The sequence below is a fragment of the Nicotiana tomentosiformis genome, chromosome 6 (genome assembly GCF_000390325.3).
Source record: "Nicotiana tomentosiformis chromosome 6, ASM39032v3, whole genome shotgun sequence".
Classification (NCBI taxonomy): Eukaryota; Viridiplantae; Streptophyta; class Magnoliopsida; order Solanales; family Solanaceae; genus Nicotiana; species Nicotiana tomentosiformis.
Window position 1 is genome coordinate 44,983,165 of NC_090817.1, and position 11,666 is coordinate 44,994,830.

General features: G+C 38.8%; 1 non-coding gene across 1 annotated transcript; it reads right to left on the reverse strand.

Annotated features, from left to right (window-relative positions):
* Positions 1–11,293: 11,293 nt before the first annotated feature.
* LOC117280928 (small nucleolar RNA Z279/snoR105/snoR108) lies at positions 11,294–11,411 on the reverse strand. Its single transcript, XR_004511517.1, has one exon. It is a non-coding gene; the product is annotated as a small nucleolar RNA Z279/snoR105/snoR108 (small nucleolar RNA).
* Positions 11,412–11,666: the final 255 nt, after the last annotated feature.

Below are 11,666 nucleotides of genomic sequence, written 5' to 3' on the forward strand. Positions count from 1 at the left end.
AATAGTGTGATTTTCAAAAGAATTGATTAACTCACAGTATTACATAGAGCTTTGATATCCAGATCGAAATAACTCAAAAGAATTTCAGATGAATTTGATTAACTGAGAGGTTTGATCTCCAAATTTAAATTTTAACAGTGCAATTTTCAGAAGAGTTTTTATCAACTCACGGTATCACAGGAAGCTTTGATCTCCAGATCGAGAACACATCATCAACAACAATCATCAACAACAACAACAACAATCCAGTAAAATCCCACTAGTATGGTCTGGGGAGGGTACTGTGTACTCAAACCTTACCCCTACCCCGAAGGAGTAGAGAGGCTATTTCCGAAAGACCCTCGGCTCAAGAAGACGAAAAATACGAGAAGATAAGGGAAGGGACAATATATTAGTACCATCAAACAGAAACCAAAGAAATAATATTAGCATCACAAGAACTAGAAAATAGTTGAAATGCAATAACAAAACTAGAAATTAAGTCTGATGCTATGAAAACGTAAGGATAGTGTCACGACCCAAACCGATGGGCCACAACGGGCACCCGGTACCTTACTCAACCGAGCATCCACGTAACGTATCTTTCTTATTACTTCCTCATATACACGTGACATACGGGCCTAATAGGCCAACATGATCATTTATAAACTCAAAACATAGGCTGACAAGGCCGTACAATATTTTACGTACACGACATATGTCTACAAGCCTATAAGAGTACATAAATATCATAAAGATCGGGACAGGGCCCCGCCATACTAATCAGTACATGTTCTAATTATACTGACCACATAAGCAACTCCGGAACAAATGAAGTGCACCAATATATTCCGTTGAGCTGATCGCCTACTTGGAGGACTCTCGACCTGTCTATCGAGACTTGCGGGCATTAAATGAAGTGTCCCCAGGCAAAAGGGACGTCAGTACAAATAATTTACCGAGTATGTAAGAAATAAAAATCAGTAAATAATAGACATGAGAGAAACATGGAGTAAAAGACTCGACATGTACGTGTGCATAGCTCTGTGAGTCATTTTATTTTTATAATGTCATGCATATGCGTATAAATGTCATACCATGCATAGGTATATGCGTTCATAGCATCATCAAGCCTCTGAGGGCATCCCATTATATCATTTCAGCCATTGTGGGCAAATCATCAACGTATACCAGCTGATCAGGTGGTGGTGCGTATATAATGCCATAACCTTTTTTCATATCCCATATACATATAATATATACATATATATAACGCCATCTGGTCATGGGTCAATGTAAATGTATAAATGCATGAAATGCATAAGAAATACATTAATAATATTTTCTCGGAATGTCATAAAAATAATATGCCTTAAGAAATACGTTAATAAGATTTTCTCAGAATGTCATAAAAATAATATGCCTGTCGGATAAATTTTATCAAATACATATTTTTCTGAGACCCATGAACAGAAGATATAATAATAATTCACATGGGGAATCAAGAATATAGACACCCCTAATATTTCTATGAATAGAGTCATTTATGGAAATTGTGCGTTTGCTCGTTTCTTTCAGTATCATTTGGGTCATGCCAAAAAGAAAGAAGGGATAGCCTTAATATTCCTGAACCGATTCTCTTGAGAAATATTACACCGTACTCCTTAAAATTTGCAAAATCACACGATATATTATGTTGTGAAGTTTCAAATGAGCTTTGGAGCTCCATCCGTTAGCAAAAGAACGGGAAGTATGGTGCTAGAATAGGAAATACTGGCAATGGTCGTTTGTGAGTGCTTGAGGGGATTTGATGATCTGATCTAAATCTGTATCCATTAACTCATAAACCAAATAAACATCTTTGAAACTTGTCTTGTAGCAAACATTAGCTTGCATCTTCTGATGGAAGTGAATATTATTATGTAAATCATGTTAAGAAAGCTAAAGATGGTGTAAATCTTTGTTGGATACTTGCTGAATTTTGTCTATTATCTTATAGAGATGAAATGTGAATTATGAGAGGTCTTTATGTCTTTGGTGATGGGCCCCACTTCTGTGGTGACTTGGGTAAAGAATGCCCAATTTATGTCACTTTGCTTTGTGACTAATGAGTCAAAATTTGTTGGCTTTCATGGTTGCTACGTTTAGGTTCTTTAGAGGTATCCAAATCTTAATTACTTAATTAGCTTAGTTATTTAGTTAATGTCCCACTAAAAATTTATAATTACCCAATTATTCACATACTTAAGAATTATCTCAAATTACTTAAAACACTACTCACTTTTAATACACTCCATACACCTTACTATCATGGTCATGTGGTACCTTGTATGGCACTAGTCCATGAATAGGGGGTATTATAGCTCGGGCTGTATTTTATCCTAAATTGACAAACTTCGACGAAACTCATTTTCTTCGATTTGCTTTCCCTCTCACCTTCACGAATTTACTTATTTCTTGTTTGAAATAGCATAATGCTTATAATTCCAAAATGATCTCATTCCCGAGCTTACGTCGATTAACTTACGACAAAACTTTAACGTACAAAAATGCGGGATGTAACAGATAGGGAGAACACAACATAAACCCCTAGCAATTTAAAACCACCCTTATCGAACTAGCCTCACCACTAGACTCGACTATGTCCTAACCTACAACCCTAATGCTCGACCTCCACACCTTCCTATCAAGGGTTATGTCCTCGAAAATCTGTAGCAACACCATGTCCTGTCTAATCACCTCTCCCTAATACTTCTTAGGCCGCCCTCTACCTCTTCTCATCCCCGACAGGGCCAAACTCTCTCATCTCCTCATCGGAGCATCAAGGCTCCTCCTCCGCACGTACTCGAACCATCTGAGTCTCGCTTCCCGCATCTTGTCATCCATAGGAGCCACGTCTACCTTCTCCCGAATAACTTCATTCTTAATCTTATCCATCCTAGTATGCCCGCACATCTACCTCAACTTCCTCATCTCTACCACTTTCATCTTTTGGATATGAGAGTTCTTAACCAGCCAACACTCTGCCCCATACAACATGGCCGGTCTAACCACAGCTCTATAGAACTTACTTTTGATTAACGGTGGAACTCTCTTGTCACACAGGACTCCTGATGCTAACCTCTATTTTATCCACCCCACCCCTATATAGTGTGTAAGGTCCTCTTCAATCTTTTCGCCCCCCTAGATAATCGACCCCAGGTACTTAAAACTAATTCTCTTGGGGATGACCTATGCTCCAAGCCTCACGTCCATGCCCACTTCCCCCGACTCGGCGCTGAACTTGCATTCCAGATATTCTGTCTTGGTCCTACTCAACTTGAAACCCTTAGACTCAAGGGTGTGCCTCCAAATCTCCAGCAGGTCGTTAACACCGCCTCGCGTTTCATCAATCAGAACTATGTCATCAGCTAATAACATACACCATGGCACCTCCCCTTGAATGTGGTGTGTTAGTGCGTCCATCACCAGGGCAAATAAGAACGGGCTGAGCGCAGATCCTTGATGTAACCCCATAAAAATCGAGAAGTGCTCCGAGTCGCCTCCTACTATCCTAACCCGAGTCTTAATTCCAACATACATATCCTTGATCGCCCTAATGTAAGCTATCGGCACACCTTTTTCCTCTAGGCATCGCCAGAGAACCTCCCTAGGGACCTTGTCATATGCTTTCTCCAAGTCAATAAACACCATGTGCAGATCTTTCTTCCTATCCCTATAATGTTCCACCAACCTCCTAATAAGGTGGATAGCTTTCGTAGTCGATCGATCCGGCATGAATCCGAACTGGTTGTCAGATATAGACACAGTCCTCCTCACCCTTGCTTCCACCACCCTCTCCCAAACTTCCATGGTATGACTAAGTAACTTGATACCCCTATAGTTGTTACAACACTGGATATCACCTTTGTTCTTGTACAGCGGTACCACCATACTCCACCTCCACTCATCCGGCATCCTCTTCGTCCTGAAAATAACATTGAACATCCCAGTCAGCCACTCCAGGCCTGCTCTATCCACACACCTCCAAAACTCGACCGGAATTTCATCTGGCCCGGTCGCTCTGCCCCTGCTCATCCTACGTACATCCCCCACGACCTCCTAGACCCTAATGCGCCTACAATACCCAAAGTCTTAGAGACTCTGTGAATGCCCCAGATCACCTAGCATAATATCCCTGTCCCCCTCTTCATTCAGAAGTCCATAAAAGTAATTCTGCCATCTCTGCTTAATCTGAGCCTCCCCCATCAACACTTTACCGTCCTCGTCTTTGATGCACCTCACTTGGTCCAGGTCCCAAGCCTTCCTCTCTCTCGCCTTAGCCAGCCTAAATAACTTCTTATCCCCGCCCTTTTTCCCTTGTTCCTCGTACAGACGACCAAATGCCGTAGTCTTAGCCTCTGTAACTACCAACTTTGCCTCCTTCCTCTCTACCTTATACCTTTCTATGTTCGCTCTCCTCTCCTCCTCGCTCGTGCTCCCTACTAAATTCAAGTACGCTACCTTCTTTGCTTCCACTTTTCCTTAGATCTCTCCATTCCACCACCAGTCGCCTTCGTGCCTGCCCGAGAAACCCTTAGAGACCCCTAGCACCTCTCTCGCCGCCTCCCGTACACAGTTCACTGTCATCGTCCACATAGTGCTCGCGTCCCACTACTCCTCCATGCTCCCATAGTCGATAGCCTCCCCTACAGCTTCTGAGCTTTATCTTAAGTTAAGGCTCCCCACCTGATCCTCATTCTATCACGAGCAGACCTCTTCTTCCTCCTTATTATGATATCGAAGTACATAACCATGAGCCTATGCTGCGTTGCGAGGGTCTCACCTGGGATAACCTTGTGATCCTCGCACAGCCCCCTATCACACATCCTGAGGAGAAAATAATCAATTTGTGTCTTCGCCACCATACTTTGAAAAGTCACCAGATGCTCCTCCCTCTTCGAAAAACTAAAGTTCGCAATCACCAGCTCAAAAGCCTTCGCAAACTCCAACAGCAAAGCTCCTCCTGCGTTCCTAACCCTAAAGTTGAAGCCGCCATGGACCTCGCCATAACCACAAGATGACGACCCAATATGCCCATTGAAATCACCTCCTATAAATAACCTCCCAGCAGGTGAAGTACTATGCACAATCTCATCCAACCCCTCCCAGAGGCGTCGTTTAGCCTCCTCATCCAAGCCTTCTTGCGGTGCGTATGTGCTAATGACATTAAGAGTGCACTATCCAACCACTAACTTAATGGACATAAGTCTATCATTCACCCGCCTAACCTCTACTACAAACTCTCTAAGATCCTTATCTACCAAAATACCCACTTCATTCTTACCCTTCACGACTCTAGAGTACCACACCTTATACTCGTCCGCATCCTTCGCCTTCGAACCTACACACCTAGTCTCCTGGACACAATCTATATTGACCTTCCTCTTCTGGAGGACCTTCGCCAACTCTATGGACTTACCCGTCAAAGTACCTATGTTCCATGACCCGATCCTCAACCTACAGGCTCCCTTGTTCCCCTTACCCCCTTGCCTCCCTTCCCACCCCCTGACTCCTGCCTCACCCCCCGCACCCCCCGAGGACATGACCTTACTCTAGCATCCCAGCTCGCATCCACTATACCTATGACAGGCTACTAAAACACTCTACCACTAAAAAGGCAGCGTACCCAACTAAAGATTATATAATGCAGCTACAGGCACGCTACTAATATAATTAAGCTAATGCAAACACAGTGGCAGTAAATTAACTAACACAGTGAGAGAAACAAGTGTTCGGGAGGTACCAACTCCCGCGGAAAGAACCTAGAATTTAGACTTCGTGTATACCCGAGGCCGCGGAATCTGACGTGCGTCCTTTCAACTCCCACCAGCCTTTGCAACCACCAAAGAGGGATGTTCTGCGCTACCTACCCGTACGCCTCATGCGCTTCTCTAACCGCCGCGACTAGTTCCCTGAAAAAGCCACACACAAACCACCGCGAAACCAGTAGGGGGAGGGGGCTGTCAACCTGTCACCGCTGCACCTGTTTAGTTCTACGACAGCCCGGGCTGCCCAACTAAACGACGAGGCAGAGATTGGCGAGTTGTGGAGTTCACAAGCTAACAACTCACTAATGAGAGGATTATATCTATTTGAGGATATTAGATCAAGAATGTGCAAATACAAAATAAATATCAGCAAGGAGATCTTAAAGAAATCTAAAACTATTCTCAACATAGCTTCATATTCCAATTCATAAAGGGATTAACTAAGAAATGCAAAAAGTCTACACTAGGGCTCAAAAAAAAAAGGAAAATGGAGGTGTGCCAAGTAAGGGGTGGGGAAGAGAGTAGGGAGAGAAAGGGAGGGGAAGGAGGAGAGAAGACGAGGGGGGGGGGAACGAGAATGCAGGTCGCCGGTTGGGGGGAGGGGCGTGATGCAGAAACTAGAAGGGGAAAAGAGAAAATGGGAAGGGGGAAGAGAGGAGGGAGGAGGGGGGGAGAAGTGCGGCCTACCAGCCTTTGGCTGCCGACGCCGACTGGCTCGCCGGAGGGTTAGTAGAATACGATAGAGGGTGAGCGAAGAGAGAGAAGGAGCCGTTAGAATCAAAAGCCAATTTTTCGAGAATAAATCATAAAAAATAAAAAATATTGATCAACTCAGAGGTTTGACCTCAAAATTCAAGTTCTAACAGTGGAAATTTCAGAATATATAATCAACTCACGTTATCAAACTGAGCTTTGATAACGTGGGGAGAAGGGGGGGAGGGCGGCCTACCTGCCTGTGGCTGCCGGCGCCGGCTGGCTCGCCGGAGGGTTAGTAGAAGACGATAGAGGGTGAGCGAAGAGAGAGAAGGAGCCGTTGGAATCAAAAGCCAATTTTTCGAGAACAAATCATAAAAAATAAAAAATATTGATCAACTGAGAGGTTTGACCTCCAAATTCAAGTTCTAACATTGGAAATTTCAGAATATATAATCAACTCACGTTATCAAACTGAGCTTTGATCTTTCCATCGAGAATATCTCGGAAGAATTTCAAAATAATTTTATCAACTCAAAGGTTTGATTTCCAAATCAAAATTTTGAGCGACGTGATCTATCAACATATGTGATCTCCAGGTTTGAATTTTGAATTCAAGTTATCAAAAGCAAGATTTTTATCTAGATCGAGCACAAATTTGATTTGCAAATTCGAACTTTTAGCTGCTATGATTCCAGGGTTTTAAATTTTTGTGTTCAACTTTAATAGGCAGTTGTAGGGAGTTGTTCGGCAGTTTTATTTTAGCATTGCTTTTAGAGTTTCTAAGCTTAAATAGGTGTCCCTTCGGGGACATCCGATAAAAAGCTTAAATAGGTAGTTATTGTAATTGTATAGTGGGTAAGATTCTTAATGGGTAGAGCAGGAGTAATTAATTTCACTCCTACAAGTGTTCTACAATTCTTCCCAAAAAAATATTGCATCTTTTTTTGTTAATAAGATAATTTATGTGTATTAAATACTATTCAAATTCATTATAAATCGGATTCTCCTTCCATTCGTAACCAAAACAACGGCATTTTCAACAGCCTGCGGTCAACTAAAGTAATAATGCATATCCCTGTCTAATAGGGGTGTCAATGGATATTTTAAAAACTTATTAAACCGACCGAACCGTATCGCACCGAACTGATTTTAGGTTTCTTTTAATAAAATCTTAAGTTTTTATATAAATTTATAATTATACCGATAATTATGGTAGGTTTTTATTTTATGAAAATAAATCGAAAAAATACCGAATTATTGCGAATAAATTTACATGTGAAAAATATATTTATATATTAAAATTAAAAATAATAAAGTATCAAAATTTTCCGTTGGCCTTGAAATTATGAAAACGGTTACAAACCAACAAGTAATTAAAATCAAAATCATAATTCTTAAACCTATTATGCTATTGCTATTGAAACAAAATTATTTTCAACATATTCACTAGCAAGACAAAGTATTCTCGCGATTATGAGTAGCGAATATGTTTTCTTTCGTATGATTTAGAATTATCTTTTGAATATTTAATCTTTCAAGTCATGTAATTTATATCTTCTTTGTCTTTGCTTAGTTTCTTTTACGATGTTGTAAAATAGTTGATGGATCTATACTCTGACCATCTTTCATGTTTTCTTAATTCATCACCCTTTACACAATAAAAATGTATAGACAGCAGGGGGCGGCTCAATGGATCTCGTGGCCTAAGGCGAAACCATATTGAGAGGCCCTTAAATTTATTGTATAAAATATTTACACTAACAACAAAATTTACTTTCTAAAGAATAAATTAATCATTTAAGACAAAAATAAGCAAATTTCAAAAAAACAAATTAGGAAGAAGAGCACAAAAAGTAAAGTGGTGGACTATCGGATGTTGAGGTCCGCAAATTTTGATTTGACTATCATCACTAACATGAAAAAGAACTAAACGTACATAACGTAATAGCTTAAGTTTTAAGCATTAACGGTGTCAAAAATATTTACTCCTTATGATCAATTCAAACGATAATTATTACTTGCCATACCTCGAATCATATTTATTGAACTTGTTTTTATACGACAATTCGATGTAATTATTACTTGTATATTTATGTGAATTCCGTGAGTTCGATGGTTTGATATTTCTTGAAATTTAATTTCTTTATGAATTTTTTCTATGCAAATAATTAATTAAGCAAGCTTAAGAAGAAGTGTTAATATAATTATCTAAATTTGAATTAATGAAGGTGTTGCCTTATGCTGATTATTTTCTATCTCTGTTGATTGATTTTAAGGTTTTATATACATTGTGTGGAGCCTTGGGCTATTTGTTGTGAAGTTAATTGATTTTATTATATCTTTGGAATTGATTGTGGTCATTGGGCAAATTGTGATATGAATTGATTTTGTTACGTTATCGTGATAATATTCCGTGAAAAGTGTTGTGTTAATTGAGTTATTATTTTGAGGATATAAGGGTGGCATTTCACTGTTGATATTATGTGGGGTATAAGGGAGGCATTTCACCGTTGTTATGTGTGTTGGGATATTGTATGGGCGGAGCGATAAGGGTGGCTATAAGAGAGATAAGGGTGACTATAGGAACGATAAGGGTGGCTACTGATATTGTCAGGGCGGAGGGATAAGGGAGGCTATTATAAGAGTGATAAGGGTGGCTATAGGAGAGATAAGGGTGGCTATTGTGAGGGATGATATGTGATGATGTGGAGTGGTTGCATTGGTGATTTTTTGTGATGTTGTGATTTTCCTTGTGTTTATTTTTATATCTTGTGCAATTTGTCTTGTTATAGGTAAATTGATAATAGTCTGATTTATATTGAAATTGAGAGCCTGTGGCTATTGACATGTGGATTATGAAAAGAAATGTGGGCATGAGGTGCCGTGAATAAATAATGATGATATTGACACGTGAATTGTCCGTGCAGTTGAGATATGAAACGTGGGCACGAAGGCCGGGGAAAATATGATGGTTTTATTATTGGCACGTGAACTGTCCGTGCAGATGTGATATGAAAAATGAGCACGAGGTACCGGAGAAATATGATGATTTAAGTATGGGCATGAAGTGTCGTGAAAATATGAAAAGGGCTGAGACCCGTATTTTTTATGATTATGAAATTAGGTGTCACATTGTGACTTTTAATTGAAAGAATTATATTCAAAATATTTATTTGGAAGGATTTTTATTCAAAAAGTAGTATTTGAAGGAATTATATTTGAAAGATATTTATTTGAAAAAATTATTTTTGAAAAAGATTTATTGAAAGAATTATATTTGAAAGATATTTATTTGAGGAAATTATATTTGAAAGAGAGTTATTTGGAAGAATTATATGTGAAAGATATTTATTTGAAGAACTTGATTTAATTAGGTGTACTTGTATTTATTATTTGTTGAGCAATATTAATAGTATTTTTGTTGCCATGCCGGGCATATCACTGGTTGATTTATGTTGCCCTTATTGTTATTTGTTTCCTATTATTTTGTATACTATATTGCACTGGTTATTAGACTAGTGAGTGTCTTGACTGTACCTCATCTCTACTTCACTGAGGTTAGTCTTGATACTTACTGGGTACTGACTGTGGTGTACTCATACTACACTCCTGCACATTTTTGTGCAGAGCCAGGTATTGGAGCAATCGGACTCAGACAGAGTTAAAGTGAGATCACAATGATTCAAGGTAGAGCTGCTTGGTCGTCGCAGTTCCTTGGAGTCTTTTCATTTTATTGTACTGTTAATTATTATTCAAACAATATTCAGTATTCGATCCTTGAGATCATTTCATGTATTCAATTAGAGTTCGTGACTCAGTATTACCAGTCTTGGGAGGTTGTATTAAATTATATGTTTTTTTTTAAAAGAAAATGGTTTGAAATGTAAGTGTACTTGGCTTACCTAGTCTTAGAGACTAAATGTCATCACGACGCCTGTGGTGGGATTTTGAGTCGTGACAGTTTTAAAATGGTATTTTCTTTTGGATGATCAACTTGCTTCAGATTTTTTAGGTAATCACTTCTTTACATTACTGTACATGGATAATCAACTACTAACTTTATTAGTAAAATCGATTCAATATAAAGACGATCAAGCTTTGAAAAATGGTAATGTCTAGTTATATTTCTTCTTATGCTAAAGTCTAATGATAATGGTTCACGCAATAAACGTTCTAGTGTAGTCTTATAGTTTTTTCCTTGAGTAGACATCGAAATTATTACTTATAAATTACTAACATAGGCGTCTAGACCTATGGTTGGTAAGCTCCTCCATCATCATTTAACAGATGTCAACGCTTTACTGAATTTTATTATTTTGAGGAAATTACCTTATTACTGAAATTAAAATCAATGATACTAAATTGAAATATAAAGGATAGTTAAGAAGATGAGTGAGAAGCTTAGAAGCTCAGAATTGGGGATAAGAACACAAGTAAAAATTACTCTATTCATTTTACCTTGTTTGTAATAGGTTGAGTTAACACAAAATTTAATAAAAAAAGATTTTTGAAATTTTTAATTATAAATATTTCATAGCATTTGTGTAATTAGTTGAAACTTGTCATAAAAAAATTTAGAACTCTGTCATTTCTTTTTTAATGAACTAATAAAAAAAAATGTACAAACAAGATGAAACGAAATAAACATTAGAAAAAGGTGTTTAAAAACACATAGACGAAAGAAGAATAGTAAAACACAAAGCTAAAAACAAGCCAAGAGTAAAAGGCTGACAATAATAAAGAAAAGTTTAAACTGGACAAATATTGGGGAGGGGGAGGGGGAGGGGAAGGGGGTGCATTCAAGAATAGGGATCAGATTGGCAAAAGTGAGAGCGCCCAGATTGTCGTAACCAGGATTTGGTCTGTGACACCCTTCTCGCATACTGTAGTATTTTATTTGCGAGCATTGACCACTCATCACATCCCCTTTAAACTTGCCTGAAGGATCATGCTTTTCCACAGCCCACTGCCTCCATTCTTTATTCTATTCAATCAGCCTGCAGCTTTCTTCATTCTACGATGTGGGAGTGTTACTTTCAAATTTTCAATTGCCAACTCTCACTCACTTCTGAATGATGGAGAATAGGGGAGTGAGAAGCTCAAGACTCAACATCGACAAATAAAAATGATGTCATCTTGAGGACACGTTTCAAATTCAACATGCTTACTACATTTCACGAA